This window comes from Neofelis nebulosa, chromosome 8, assembly GCF_028018385.1.
Source record: "Neofelis nebulosa isolate mNeoNeb1 chromosome 8, mNeoNeb1.pri, whole genome shotgun sequence".
Lineage (NCBI taxonomy): Eukaryota > Metazoa > Chordata > Mammalia > Carnivora > Felidae > Neofelis > Neofelis nebulosa.
The window spans coordinates 142,803,402-142,819,072 of NC_080789.1; the positions used below are offsets into that span (position 1 = coordinate 142,803,402).

At 44.4% G+C, this 15,671-nt stretch overlaps 1 protein-coding gene across 13 annotated transcripts in view; it reads right to left on the reverse strand.

Annotated features, from left to right (window-relative positions):
• The window catches only part of ZMYND11 (zinc finger MYND-type containing 11), a 134,621-nt gene extending 120,497 nt beyond the window's left edge, over positions 1 to 14,124 (reverse strand). For 9 of the 13 annotated variants that reach the window (XM_058682076.1, XM_058682075.1, XM_058682072.1 and 6 more), the window contains exon 1: positions 13,193 to 13,324. The gene's annotated coding sequence lies outside the window, so the exon portion shown is untranslated. Of the gene's footprint in view, positions 1 to 12,807; positions 12,938 to 13,192; positions 13,325 to 13,605; positions 13,857 to 13,891 lie in introns of those variants that run through there. The other 4 variants (XM_058682064.1, XM_058682063.1, XM_058682062.1 and 1 more) reach the window with 4 other exon arrangements.
• Between the last annotated feature and the right edge of the window lie 1,547 nt (positions 14,125 to 15,671).

Consider the following 15,671-nt stretch of genomic DNA (forward strand, 5'->3'; position numbering starts at 1 on the left):
AACAGGGTCATAATGTTTGTGTCAAGAATTATTTTTTGAAGCCATTATTTACAACACAGCAAACCATACCAGCCCATGCTAAGTTAGCCAAACGGCGTTGTTTCTCAAATATTTTTTTCCAAGAGGAATCTGTCATAATTTGCAGATTGTACACTGGTAAACATCAACTTTGAAGGACACATAACAATTCTGTACTTCAGAAGCGACAGAGTATGAACTATTTAGGTACACATCAGCACTGTGCTAAGGAGTTCAACAGCAGAGGGACAACAGGAAGGTCCATGTCATCCGCTGTAGAGAGCTTATACTACAGGTAACAGCTATCGCTTAATAAATGTTTGAATGAAGGGTCACCTCGGTGGCTCAGTCAGTTAAGCATCCAACTCGGTTTCAGCTCGGGTCATTATCTCACAGTTCCTGGGTTTGAGCCCCATGTCAGGCTCTGCATTGATAGTGTGGAGCCTGCTTGGGATTCTCTCTCTCCAGCCCTCCCTGACTTGCTAGCACACGCTCTTTCTCTCAAAATAAACTTTAAAACAAATAAATCTTTGAAGGAATTTAATCGGTTTATACAGACCTCTCTTTCTTCCTAATACGTTTGCCTATAAAATATCATCTCTTTAATGCATGAAATTAGACCAAACTTTGCAGTTGAACTTTTCCACTGTGTAGATTCTGATTACATGAGACTCAATGAGAATTTTTTAAAACCCTTGGGGCGCCCGGGTGCCTCAGTCAGCTAAGTGTCCGACTTCGGCTCAGGTCATGATCTCCCAGTTCATGAGTTCGAGCCCCACATCGGGCTGTGTGCTGACAGCTCAGAGCCTGGAGCCTGTTTCAGATTCTGTCTCTCTCTCTCTGCTTCTCCCTGGCTCTGTCTCTCTCTCAAAAATAAACATTAAAAAAAAAATTTTAAACCCTCAATTATTTAGCAGTCCACTTAAGGATATTTTACTCTCATGAAGGAGCAAATCTTATTTTACTGTACGTGAATTTTATGGGACCATTTTGCAGATCACAGATCGCAAACACACAAAGCAGGGGGAGACAGTGGCACGCGGGCTCCCGGCACGCACTCTTGCAACAGCGGCAAACATCGAGAAAAGAATGCATTTCAGCTGACATCTAACCTCTGAGCAGGCCTGGGTAATACACATTCTTGTCTTGTTTTTTATATTGAATTGATGTAATAAACATATCAAAGCTTATAATATCTTTGAATTCCATGTTTTATTACATCTTCCAGAAACTATGAAATCTTAACCACTACCTTACACATAGCAAAGTGTATGGCAACAGAGGACACAGACAACAACAGACACTGATGAGCACTTTCCACAGCTGAAGTGCCAAATACCCGTTATTTTAATACAACCTCTGTTCCTAAAGTACTCTCAGTTTTAGTTTGGTTAAAATGTGTTTCCTGCAACCCTGAAGAAAGGTGTCAAAAACGGTTTGGTCTCATTCACATTTCTGGCCTGTGCTTAGTAACTCCTAGGCCACTGTGTTAAGAAGGATTTTAACCTGTAAACTTACAGGTTATTGGGAACGAGGGGGAGGGGAGGCAGTCCCCAGGAAACTACAAGAAGCATGTAATTATTAACTGTGGTTAATGAAGGCACATTGTTTTCTAAAATAATCCCATCACATCAGCATTAGAAATGGCTGCAGCCAGACATGCCCAGGGGGCTCCATCAGTGGAGTGTGTGCAGCTCTTGATCTCAGGAACCTCTTGATCTTAGGGACTGAGTTCAAGGCCCACGTTGTACATACTTTAAAAAAAAAAAAAAAAGTATGGGGCGCCTGGGTGGTTCAGTCGGTTGAGCGTCTGACTTCGGCTCAGGTCACGATCTCGTGGTCTGTGAGTTCGAGCCCTACGTCAGGCTCTGTGCTGAGGGCTCAGAGCCTGGAGCCTGCTTTGGATTCTGTGTCTCCCTCTCTCTCTCTGCCCCTCCCCTGCTCATGCTCCATCTCTCTCGCTGTCAAAAATAAACATTAAAAAATACTAAAAAAAAAAGTATGGAAGCACTTTGGAAGAGGTTGTGGTCCCTCATCTCTCCCTGAAGAAGTGACATTTAACCCAAAGCCTCCAGACATTTAAAATTAGCCAGCAAGGCTGAAGCAAAGAGTAGCATCAAAGGTGGTACTGTGTGCATGAGCCAGACTGCAGGGAGGAGCTTCATAAGCCATTATGAAGGATTCGAGACTATAACGTAAGACACTGGGAAGTCACTGAAGAATTGTCCAGCCAAAGAAAGCGATTAGTTCCCCAACAGCTTTTTGGCTCGGAGGGTTATTCAGTATCAGTCATAGTAATTCCACCCTCCTCACTTCTACTTCTAGGACAGATGCCCTTGCCCCTAAAAAACAGCCTCCTCCTTCTCTGAGTATCAGTAGTTCTAGACGTGATGCAGCCATCTTGCAACCATGAGGGGCACTAGTCTCAGAATAAAGCTGCTGCTGGGGGCAGGGGTGACTGCACAAGGGAAAGACAGGCCTCCAAGCTGCTGACAGGATGACCCACAGTCCGTCCCATCCCTGGACTTCCAGTGTGAGCCACGGTCTTCTCCGAGTTTGAACTGAAAGCATCTAAGCTGATACAGTAACTACCACCATGTTGATGATAACAGACCACGAGCAGGGATGAGACTCTGGAGGGAGCCAGGCAGGAAAAGAACAGGGTTCCGAGGGCAGAGCACAGGGGCACCTCACGTTCACTTCTAGGCAGAAGAGCATCTCGGGGGTGCAGGGGTGGCTCAGTCGGTTGAGCGTCTGCCTCCTGACTGCGGCTCAGATCCTGATCCCAGGGTTGTGGGATTGAGCACAGTCTCCCTCTAAAATAAAGAGGAGAAAGAGAAGAAAGGGCAGCAGCATCTGGCAAACACAGAAGCAGCAGTCAGAAGTGCTCAAGAGAAGCTCAAGAGTGTGGCATTTCAGAAACCAAGGAGGGGATGGTCAACCGTGCCTCACAACCACAGAATGAAGCCCGACAGGTCACGTCACTGTGACCTCGCTGGAGCAGCTTCAGTCACCCGATGGTGGAGGACACTGGACCAGAAGAAGTGGAGAAACAAAGGGGGAAACGGTTCTTTTGACGGGTGCTCAGAAAAGTTAGTACAGGAGAAAAGAAAACCAGAGCAGGTGTGCAGTTCAGCACGATGTCTGCTGCTCTGTGTTATTCTGTGATGGTGGGAGATGTCAAATGTGTCTGACAGCAGGTGAGAGGCTTCTGGAGGGCAGATGTGCAGGGCACAGGTGAAGAGGACGGCAGGTGCAGCATGTTACTTCCCATACAAGCCTGCTCTCGCCCAGGAGAAAGGGCTCTAGTAAGTCAGGACAGAAAGTGGAAAATGAGCTCAGCTGAGAAATCCAGCAGGATTTAGAGCCCAGATGGTGGTGTAGTGCCTACAGTACGCAGGCAGTCTTGCCTACCTCCACGTGCCATGTACAGCACCATACTAGGAATTATGCCAAAATCTCTGTCAGGGTTCTCAGGTCAAGGAACTGGCAAGATGATTATGGGGTAAAGTTTAAATAAAAACAAGCAACAGAATACGAACCAGCTGAAGCTAATGCAGTTCAACTGAGGGACAAATCACTGACGGCTGGCAGTAAGGTGGAGAAGACGAGACTCGGCGGAGAACGTAAATGCCCACAAACTGTCAAGTAAATTTTGAGGTGACTTCACCACTGGCAGTGGAATGAGGAAGTGAAAGGTGGATACCCAACCAAAGGTTACAAACTATTATTAATATTAACCAATATACTTGCTCACTGAAAACAAGCAAAACAAAAAAAACCCCACTGTTGGAAGGATAAACAATTACTGGCTAAAGAAGTTTTACAGGGCATAAGAGTGGACTCCAAAATTTCCTGAATGACAGACAGGGTTGTCATGGTCCCCAGGGGAGAAAGTGAAGGACACGTTCACAGAGACTTCCGTGCACTGCCTGGTAACAGATTCCAGGCCTCAGCGCAGGGAAGAGACCAGAAGCAGAGCCTCCCGCCACCCGGGGTCCAGGACACGGAGGGCAGATGCTGCAACAGCCAGCATTCAGTTCAGCATTTCACTGGAAAGAATTCAGATTTTTCTCAATTACTTCCTATAAATCGAACTTCCTGTGATCCCGCTATTATTTACAGTATTTAGAATCATTCTAGAAAGCGGCACCTCTACTGAAGAACAAACACTGACTCTCGGTCCTACACCCGTCTAACATCCCCACTCTATTCTTCAAGGTGAAACTCTAGAAGACGATGCTATTTAAAATACAATTCGTATGAAGTTGGTTAGAAACCACTCACAAAATATCTTAGGCCTTCTAACCAACTTCGAATTAATAGCATGATACAAAGATTTTATTGCTGTAAAGCCTAGGATATTTTGTAGGTGGTGTCTTTGTAACACTAGCTTGCAAGGGGCTATGTTCTAACATTTTTCATGTCAACATCTCCATTTTTCTCTCTATGGTCCATATTAAGAATTGAGGTAGAAAATACCAGTTCACTAACACCAAACATTATTGAACGCTCACAGGGTAATACTGACATGGGTGCTACTAGACTTTTACCTGGGACTTGACAGTCTCAATTTGTCCTAAGGTACAGTATTCAATCTAGTAAATATTAAAACTTACTAGTTTAATGAAGGTTATTTATATACCATTGTACCAGAAAGCCATGGTTGGATTGACTATGGGCACTCAGCAGAACTTACTTTCTTTGGCTGTGAATAAATGGGATACAACTGTTTTATTCTAAATTGTAGTTAAAAGAAACTGAGGTAAGATTAAAAGTGCTATTGCTGGTACTACAAAAACATTACTAAATTGGTTAGTTCTTCTGTCTATAACGGATATTTCAAGAGAATCCTTTTAAATTTAAATGGTTGACATTGATGTGGTCACTGATGTGATGTATGTTGAGAAGGAATATTAACTTCAACAATCACCTTGCAACAATATCATCATGGAGAGACCTGACTGCCTGAGGTCCGCCAATGGAAAATATATGTACTTTTACTTTAGTCAAATTACTTTTCAGTGTCTGATTTCTTAATTTTATGTATTTGAAATCTTGTGAATTAAGAATATCTATAAGTATATAGATATTTAAAACTTTATAATAATAAATGTAATTCAGCAATACGATTCAGCAATTTTCTTTTCAGGGGCGCCTGGGTGGCTCAGTCGGTTAAGCATCTGACTTTGGCTCAGGTCATGATCTTACGGTTCATGAGTTTGAGCCCCACATTAGGCTCTGTGCTGACAGCCCAGAACCTAGAGCTTGCTTCGAATTCTGTATCTCCCTCTCTCTCTCTGCCCCTTCCCTGCTTACACTCTCTCGGTCTCTTAACAATAAATAAATATATTTTTTTTTTTTTAAATTTTTTTTTTTCAACGTTTTTTATTTATTTTTGGGACAGAGAGAGACAGAGCATGAACGGGGGAGGGGCAGAGAGAGAGGGAGACACAGAATCGGAAACAGGCTCCAGGCTCCAAGCCATCAGCCCAGAGCCTGACGCGGGGCTCGAACTCACAGACCGCGAGATCGTGACCTGGCTGAAGTCGGACGCTTAACCGACTGCGCCACCCAGGCGCCCCTAAATAAATATTTTTTTAAAAAATTTATTTTCAGAACAAGATAGTTAGGTACATCAAATTTATATATTACTTTGTAATGGTAAAGGCTCTAAAAAAATTTAAGCTACTTCAATTCTATACCTCCTTTTTTCCCCACAGGACACACAAGAGAATGTGATCTTATATTAACCCTCTGTGTGAATTTTTGCCTTATTAAACATTGTGCCTCATTTTATTAAAAGTGTTCTCTTGGGGGAAAAAATGCAATTCTAACAACAGCAATTTAATAATTGCTTTTGAACATATCTGGTACTCTAAAACTGAGAAAATTATTTATAGGTAAGAAAATATGACAACACACTCTAAAAGCTGTGTGTTGTCACATGATGTAGAACTAGAAAAAGCAGTAAGAAGCCGGGGACCAGTAAGAAATGAAGTGTGCACAGGGCTGCTTCCTCCCCATCTAAAAACCAGCTGCTGTGTACCCTGGCTTCTACAGAAGTAGGGAGCCAAGAGAAAGCCTAACTTTAAACTGGCTTCGTGGTTGTTTCAGGTTGTTCACCTGAAAATAATGGGGACTAGAAGCTAGTTCTAATAATCCTCAGAAAATAAAATTTAACTTTCAAATTATTCAAACAGAAGTTTCTTACCTGAAACAATCCAACATGACTAGAGATTACAAGAGACTTCTTAAAATTGTGTTAATACAGGTGTGCAGAGTAGTAACCTAAGAAGGTATTTCAAAAAAGAGAAAACAGGTTTTTGACATTACATATTAAATGTTTTAAAATATAAGAAATATGTAGAGGTACCTGGGTGGCTCAGTTAAGTATCTAATTTCGGCTGGGGCCACGATCTCACGGTTCGTGGGATCGAGCTCCGCATCAGGCTCTGGGCTGACAGCGTGGAAATCTCCTTGGGATTCTTTCCTTCTGTCTCTCTGCCCTTCCCCCACTTGTGTGCACGTGCACACTCTCTCCCCCTCTCTGCCTCTCTCTCAAAAATAAACTTAAAAAATAGGTTAACTTATAAGTACAATAGAAAAATAAATCACCTTAAACTTTATGTACTCTATAATTTAAAAAGACAACACCTCTAATGATAAATAAAATGCCTGAAAAATTAAATATGGTATCAGTGGAAATCCCAAATACATTAATCTCACTTGTTCCTACTGAAAGAATCGGCTAAAGGAGACGTGCTACATGTCAAAACCCAAAAATTAAGGACTTGATCTCCCAGACACCGTTTCTCAGGTGCATTTCTGAGACGGAAAAAAAATCAACAGGCAGATAAGAATCTACAAAAAAAACTAAAAAGTTCACAGCAGCTTTCAAGCCAACATGGTTTCCATGCTTACCCTTTCATTAAGCCTTCTTCCTAAAAATCTTTCTACAGCCATTAAACGGGAAAACCATGTTTAATATCCCACTCTAACATCCCTTCTGACGAGTATCAAGATGGTCTGGATCTGTGCAGGCTACAACTCCATTCATCTAGGTCTCTCTTCACCATATGGTTCTCATATTACTTTATTTTAGATAATAGTAAACACCTACTGAATTCTGAAGCCTCAGTACTTACAGCTACTTCCAAGAAATTAGCTACTTCCATCCAAATTGAACTTATTTAGCAAAGGGAATGCTAAAAGCTTCCTCAAGACAATGACTTTTCCCTCTAATATAGCAAGAACACTCTATTGTTGGAGTGAATTCTGAAAATTCTCAGACATTTCTCTTCTATATGTAAGTATTAAAATGAAGATTGTAAGTTGGCCCCAACACCTGCACCAAGTTATCTTCATAGTGTGACTGCCAATAGTGACAGCAAGACAATGAGCCAATCATTGATGCCTGCTCTCAGATTACTAGCTGTCATTTACCAGAGAGATTGGAATTAACCAAAACTTTGCATTTGGAAAGTTCTGATTACCAGGAGGTACCTAACAGTCTTTTCTTCCCACCTCCTACTTTTTGTAAGGAGAGTAGGCATAGTGTTAAATTCTTTTATTACTCTGTGCTTTTTCAGGATTATAAATGTACATTTGGTGGATGAAGGTATAACAGTAAAAAGAGCCCAGTAGTTGGTAGGTTTTAGGGAAACAGCAGCCAAATAGAGTATAAGTGTGGCAGTCATACACTTGAACTCAAAACCCATTTGATCATGTATGCTGTGTGACCTCTGGCACTGGTACTTAACCCACTGGGTCCAGCTGTCTCCTTGTAAGTCACAGGGTACTTACAACTGTACTGTAGCAATGTAATTTATCATATAATCATACCGTAATAACACTTCTCTCCTTGTGCTGTAGCGAAGACTGAACCAGAGTATAACTGCCTAGTAAAGTAGGTGTTCACTAAGTGACACCTTAAGAAAATGGTGCTGCCACAAGCATGGTGTAGATAGAACCTTGTTTTCTAAATTTTTTTTTTTTAACGTTTATTTGTTTTTGAGACAGAGAGAGACAGAGCATGAACAGGGGAGGGTCAGAGAGAGGGAGACACAGAATCTGAAACAGGCTCCAGGCTCTGAGCTGTCGGCACAGAGCCCGACGCGGGGCTCGAACTCACGGACCGCGAGATCATGACCTGAGCCGAAGTCGGACGCCCAACCAACTGAGCCACCCAGGCGCCCCAGAACCTTGCTTTCTAAAACTGTCTGGAAGGTGAACTTCTCAAAGGATCTAATGTCAATACACAGCAAATTAAAATATATTTATGACAGATTCTCCTGCTATAAATCCCTGTATCTTCCTGATTAAAAAAAAAACAACAACAAAAACAAAAAACTTAGCATTTTTTAATCCCAATTGTGAGAATTAGCATTAGGTGACTAACTTTCCACAAATCCATTGGAAATTTTGAATATTTTTGTGTTTACATGATACATGCCTACCTAGGTAAGAAGATTCTTCCCTCGTTATATTTTAAATTTACTTAGCATGTAAGCATATCAAACTGGGGAAAATATTAAAATTTTTAAGCGGGTCTACCTTTCACTAAATACTTAGATAATATCTGAAGAACATAAAAAAGTATTAAGCACAACAAAGTTGTTTTTAAAAATCCTCATGTGATGAACATAATAAAATCACAAAGTTACAAATCAGAATAAATCTGAAATCAGTGTTAAAACCTCAAAAGTAATCTTAACTCAAATGCAATATACTATTCCACAGCACCTATCCTTACTTTCTTCTGTCACCTTTCACTTGCTTCAGTAATTGTTACCTAGCAAGTGTCTAAAACATAAAGAACAATGTTTATGTTTCCATAAAGAACAATGTTTAATGAACGAGATATTAAAACATTCTACCTGTTGTCAGAACATACAACATTTTAATGTAATCTTATGAAACAGTAATTATGGAGTAATGTGAACTACAAAAGCATTTATTTAAAACAAAATTAGGTAACCTACTATATTTAAATATTACTCAGTTTACAAAATAAATAAAACACCACACAAGTTTTCATCAATACACATTTTTCCAATATAATGTGATCTGCGAGATATATTCCTCTCAACACTGAAGGAGTCCTAGGATGCCTGAAAAATGTGGACTTAACAGTATCCCATTACCTTTGTAATTTCTTTAAATTCACGTAAAATTAGGCAAAAATTTAACCTTTTACTACTGAATAGAAAATATAATACAATCTGGGGCGCCTGGGTGGCGCAGTCGGTTAAGCGTCCGACTTCAGCCAGGTCACGATCTCGCGGTCCGTGAGTTCGAGCCCCGCGTCAGGCTCTGGGCTGATGGCTCGGAGCCTGGAGCCTGTTTCCGATTCTGCGTCTCCCTCTCTCTCTGCCCCTCCCCCGTTCATGCTCTGTCTCTCTCTGTCCCAAAAATAAAAAATAAAAAAATAAAAAAAATAAAAAAAAATTAAAAAAAAAAGAAAATATAATACAATGAAAGACTAAATGTCTAAATGTTTATTAGTTCCACATAGATTAGTTGTAAAATTGAGGTAAATAAGTATCTAACAATATACTAAATGTCCCTACTAAATAATGAACTACTACACAAATACTTTTTAACGTCCAAGTAAACATAGACTATTTACACTTGTAAATAACTTTCACATTAAGTATAATACAGCATTTTCACAATAAACAACTTTTTAAGAATTTTCTGCCTGAAAAATTATTCGTAACAGGCACACACATGTGCGATAAGATCTTTCCTTATGGCGGTACGACATGTTTAAAATAATACAGCTAAGACTTGACTACTCAAAAAGACCATACTCTTGGGTATTTAGATTTGGATTGTTCTCTCCCTCCCATTAAGCTTCGTTTGTATCACTTTACCTCCTCTCACAGGGATCCTCAAACTTATGTTCTACAGAGCACATTCTCTCACAAAACTCCTCGTTTGCCCACTTCTTGTTAAATAGTGTACGCTGGAATGGGGTGTGGTAGGAGGTGGTGGGGCCTCTCATATTAAAACAAAGACTGCTGTGCTGTAGGATTTCTAAAAGTGGAACAGCATATGTAAAGGACTTTGCACAATGGCTAAGACTCAATGAATATACACCATTTGGTTCATATTATTATGGTATTCATTTATGTGATGAACTTGTAGATACCAAATGTTTCAAAAATCAAGACCAAAACCACTGATGATATAGAGAACCTTTAGATCACTAATGACTGTCACGAAATCACTGCACCAAAGCAGATTTGTTTTTTAAATTTTGACGCCACCACAAAAAGAGTAACTTAAAGTTACTGCTCAATACATACAGGTAAAAATTAAACTCAATTCAGTTATTTTTTACTTGTCAAAATTCTAGTAAAAATATTGGTGAAGGTTATGAATTCCTCTTCCAAATGAAGAGATGACAAGCAGTTATTCTTTATTCAGAAAGTCCTTCTGCTTCAAGTAAATATAAAACATACGACCTGAAGCAGTTACAGACAGGGTGACAGATGTGAGAAAAGAGAAAATGATTCACTGATTACCAACAGTTACAACAAGACCTCACACCGTGTACTTCAGCTACCCAGACTCTTCATCAAAGATACAGAAGTCAGGATAGGTGGGTGCCAGGCACGGGGGGAGGCAGGTAGGGAGTCAGTGTTTGTATGACTGGATTTTAAGTTTTACAAAATGAAAAGAACTCTGGAGATGGACAGTGGTGATGGCTGCACAATAGTGTGAATTTAATATCACCAGACTATACACTTTAAAATTAAGATGATAAATTTTGTTATGTATACTTTACCAGTAAAAAAAAAAAAAAAAGAGTAAAAGCAAAAAAAAGTAATGATGAAAAGACCCTTAACACTGCTTCAAGTAAATGAACCACAAGGACTACAACAAACAAATGCTTATTTTCCAACTTTCTGAAATGACTAAAGTTGAAAATACAGATTCCGAGGTGCACGATGTGCTGTAATTTCAGAGCTTCTCTCCTGTACACATGAGTTTAAATTAGCCTGAATTTTACTCAACTGAACTGAATTAGTCTAATCACTATTACACTATTGTGCACCCATAGGTCTATGAGGTAGGTACAATTACTATCATTCCTGTATTCCAGATGGGGAAACTGAGACCAGGCATGGTAAGTGTAATTAATTTGCCTGCTGTTACTTTGACAGAGGAGATTCAAACCCAAGTCATCTGGCTCAGGGATCATTTTGCTATGCCACCTCTCTGATCTAAATGACCAAAAAAAAAAAAAAAAAAAAAAAATCTAATCACCCTATTAAAAAAAGTTCAGTGTTAAGTCCAAGTTAAGGTTTTCAAACAGTGAAAAGTGTTTAGCTATCATAAGGCAAAGTCTGACCATTAACTCCATTTTTTTTTTCCAGATACACCCTGTTTACCTAAATGACATTTACTATGTAGAATTTAATGGATGGATAGTAAAGGAAGGTAAAGGAAATAGGATGCCAAAGGTTTAGGTCTTTAAGCAATATGAAGGCAGCATCTGATACCTCTATTACAAAAGCCAGAATTCTTCATTAACTTAATATCTCAAGGTATGCCAAAATGCATGGGTGTCTCTATTACAGTGCTCATGAGAGAATTACCTGAACAACCCCTAAGGAAAAAGGGGTAGAGTTAGGAAAGAGTTTACATAAACACGTGTCAATTCAAGGAAATCGGAAAAAAGACACCCCACTCCAAGTACCAACATAACCAGGTCCCAGGAATATTCAGCATGAGCTCAGAAGCGAAAATTAACATTTTAAGTGATCGTTCTCTGTAAATCATTTACAGGTGTATTTAAACACGTTGCAACAGGTAACTGCAGAAATAAATTGCCCACTTTACAGAATGTGAAAGGGAGATTCAGTTTTCTCATGAACATCTATGGGGAGAAAGTACCATGTAAAAGACAGAAATCCTCTGTTAACCACAGGTAGAGTTAAGAAAAAAAAAATTGATTCTCTCATAAACACATCCCACATCTCCTACTCTTTGAATCTCTAGCCTAACCATCCTATAAAGAATCCACCAAAAATGACCATAACCAGCGCCAATTCGCCAAAGACGTGGAAAATAACATGCCTGTACAAAATTCATATTCTATCTTCTTACTGTACAAATTAGAATTCAGAAAAACCAAAGGTGACAGTGCTTACCAGAAAGCAAACTTTTAAAGTACAACCAAGAATGTCTCCTCAATAACTTCCAACCTTTAGAGTCAATGACCCCAAAACCCGAAAAGGTTATGCATCCCACATTTAGTAAGCTACAACTACTTCATTTCTCACTTTAAAACAAAACAAGCCTTTTACTTTCTGCTTTTCAACAGACCAAATTCTTTTTAGGCAGGCTTACTGTAGGATGCAAAACACCGGATGAAGCGGATCTAAGGGCCCAGGACCTAAACCTCGGGGCACCCGTGGGTCCCTCCAACCTGCAGACACCTGCCCTGAGCGCCCAGCCAGACCCGGGCCCAGGGCCCACGAACACCGCACCGCGGGTCGCACGGGGGTGGGGGTGGGGGGCGCGAGGGGCCGTCCACGTGGAAGCCGGGGTCCCGGGCGGGCCTGCAATCGGCGGCCCCGCTCCGGACGCCGCGCCGAGGCCCGGGAGGACCTGTTGAGGAGACGGAGGCCTGGCGGCCGCCGAGGCTACCCCACAGAACGCGGACCCGGACCCGGCCCCGCCTGGGTCCTCGGGGCCCGCCCTGCCCCGGCCGCGGCCGCCGCCCTCCAACGACGAGCCGCGACGGCCAGCGCGCCGCCGCCCTCCCCCACTCACAGGGCCGCGCATCCGCGGACCCCGGCCCGAGGGCCCCAGGCCTGGCCGCGCGGGAAGGGCCGGCCCGGCGGGCGGCGCTCACGCAACTCCCCGGCTTCCGGCCCGAGCAGGCCCTGCACGGTCCTCCTGCTGCGGCCCGCCCCTCCCGGACCCGCCGAGGGCGAGGGGGCGCGGGCGGGATCCCCGCAGGCCCCGCCGCCCCCGCCCGCCTGCACAAAGCCCGGCGGGCCACTCGGGGCGGTTCTCGGAGGGCGGGCGGCGAGCGCACCGCGCCGGCGGCCCGAGAGGCTGCAGCCGGGGCCGGGCTCCACAAAGCGACGGCGCCACCGCTCGGACGCCCCCGCCCGCGCCCCGCGCCCCGCGCCGCCGCGGCCGAGTCTCCCACCATTATGCTCCGGTCCTCGCCGCCGCCGCCGCCGCCGCCGCGCCCGGCCCTCCCCCTCCGCGCCCGGCCCCGCCGCCGCCGCGCCGCCTCCTTCCCGCCGCCGCCGCCTCCCGGGCCCAGGCCTGCGGGGCGCGGGGGGGGGGGGGGGGGGGAGGCTCCCCGCCTCCCGGCCTCCGCGCCGCCTCCGCGCCTCCTTCCCGCCCCGCCGCCGCCTTCCTGCCGGGCCTGCCCGCCGGCTTCGCGGGCCCGGCCTCCGCCTCCCCGGGCCCCCGGCTCCCCGCCGCCCTCCCCGACTCCGCGCTTCAGGGGCGCCATGTTGACAAGCCACCGCCGCGGACACCCGCGCGTTCCCGGCCGGGAAGGCGCGGCGGCCGGACCGGGAACTCGGGGGGCCCGCCGCCGCCCGCACTTACGGGGTCTCGGCGCCGCGCGGCAGGCCTGGGGGCGGGAAGTTGGGGCGCCGCCGCCGGGGAAAGTTTGCGTCCTGCGAGGCCGCGGCGCCGCTCACATGGCGGTGGGTGCGCGGGGCGGCCGCTCGCCCGGCCCGGCCTCCTCCACCTCCGCCCGCCCGCCCCCGGACTTTATTGTGTGGCCGGGCCGGGCGGGCCGCGGGGTGCGGGCCGCGCGGGGAGCGGGCCGCGGGGTGCGGGCCGCGGGCTCCCTCCCGGCCGAGCCGGCGCCGCGCACGCCCACACCCACCTTCCCTCCGTCCTGTCCTCGGCGCCTGTCTCCGAATTTGCTTCAGCATATTCTTACATATCCACACATGCACTCGAGAGCAGCACACACGTGAAGGCTACGTACGTGCGGGCACGCGGGAGCCGGCGGCCCAGCGCACAAAGCGCCCGGCGCTCGCAGCATCGTCAGGCTCCGACCTGCGGGGCTGGGGGCGAGGCGGCCGCGTCTGCTCCGGTGGGCCGCGCGCCCGCAGGGCCGCCGGCTCCCGCAGGTCGGCAGATCCCGCGAACGTGCGGGTGAGGTCTTTCCAGCTCGGCCGTCAGAAACAATTGCAGGGAAGTGCTAGATTCCTCGTTCCAGGCGCGCACAGCCAGGACTGCGAGAGGAACAGGACCACCCGTTATCCACCTGGCTACACCCGTACAGGTGTAAGGAGAAGTATCTGTTTCAGTTTGTAATCCTACATCTAACCAGAGGAGATCCCAGTGGATGCTTTACTGAGACTCAGAGATAAACAGACTTTTACAGATTTCACATATTTTCCATAATGACCTTTCTCCGGTAGGACTTTGGAAGGAAGACCGACCTATCAGCCAAAATTTCTTACTCTGGTTCTCCTTGTACATATGTACTGAAAATCACTAGGAAGAGACCGTTCAAGAAATTTAAGGATTCTAATCCAATTTATCAATCTTCTTTCATACCTGGTCGCTAAGGCTAAGAATTTGGAAATGGGTAGTACTTGAATAGGTGTTCTATGATGCACACCACTCAAGGAAACAGTCTTTCCACACTCAACCCTGGATCTGATGCATCTCACAGAGTTTTTGGTTAGATCAAGAGATGTCACAAAATAATTTTAAATCATTTTTACAGATTAATATATGCCTTTATGATCCAGGAGAGGAATTAAATGGTGTCAAAAAAAAATCAAGTCATACCTGATATTTAAACACTGGCCCAGATATTCTAACAATGAACAGCTTTAAATCATCTTTTTTTTTTTTTTTAAGTCATCTATAAAATAGAGGACTGCATGGTTCTGTGTATTTCCCGGAGGCTGCTCAAGTAAGACAAGTTCATGTATGTGTAAAAAAGGAAGCTTACCTTTTAGGAAAGAAGTGACTGCATGATTCCACATTTTCCTCCAGTTAAATTGTTCAGGCATCTTTTCAGTGTTCATACTCAGATCTTATCTCTCATTCTATCTAATCTAAGTTAGTTTATCCTCAAATTCCCAAATAGTTTATCCCCAAACTCCAAATTTGGACAATGCCCCAAATTGCCTAGAATTTAGCCCTTGGTTCCATTTTCCCTTCAGAACAGTTTCATTGACCTCATTTTTCTCTCAGCTGAGTGAATATGGAGGAGGGGATATGGTCTGAGCCAATGGTTTGGTGTCAATAATTTAAGTTTGGGGCTGGGGGGAGGGAGTTGAGGAAGACCCAGAATACCAAAATAGTTATTTCCATACAACTCAGATTATACCATGAATTTACCATCTGACTGCAAAGAGAGGGCAAAGGTGTCAGAGAAGAGGGGAAAAGGAAGAGCAGCCAGCCATAAGGAGTGGTTTGCATCAACTAGGACATGTTTCAGAGATTTAGCACCTCCCAAGGAAGGACCCACAACAGGCCTAATCCTTCCCAAATCCTACCACCAGTTTCTACCCTTAACTAATACTTGACCTGATCAGCATATTGCTTTGTCCAGCTTCTGCTTTAAGAAATATTATTTGAATAGAAAAGGCATACATTATCCAACAACTGAATGTGGAAATTTTGTCTCTTCAAAAAATACA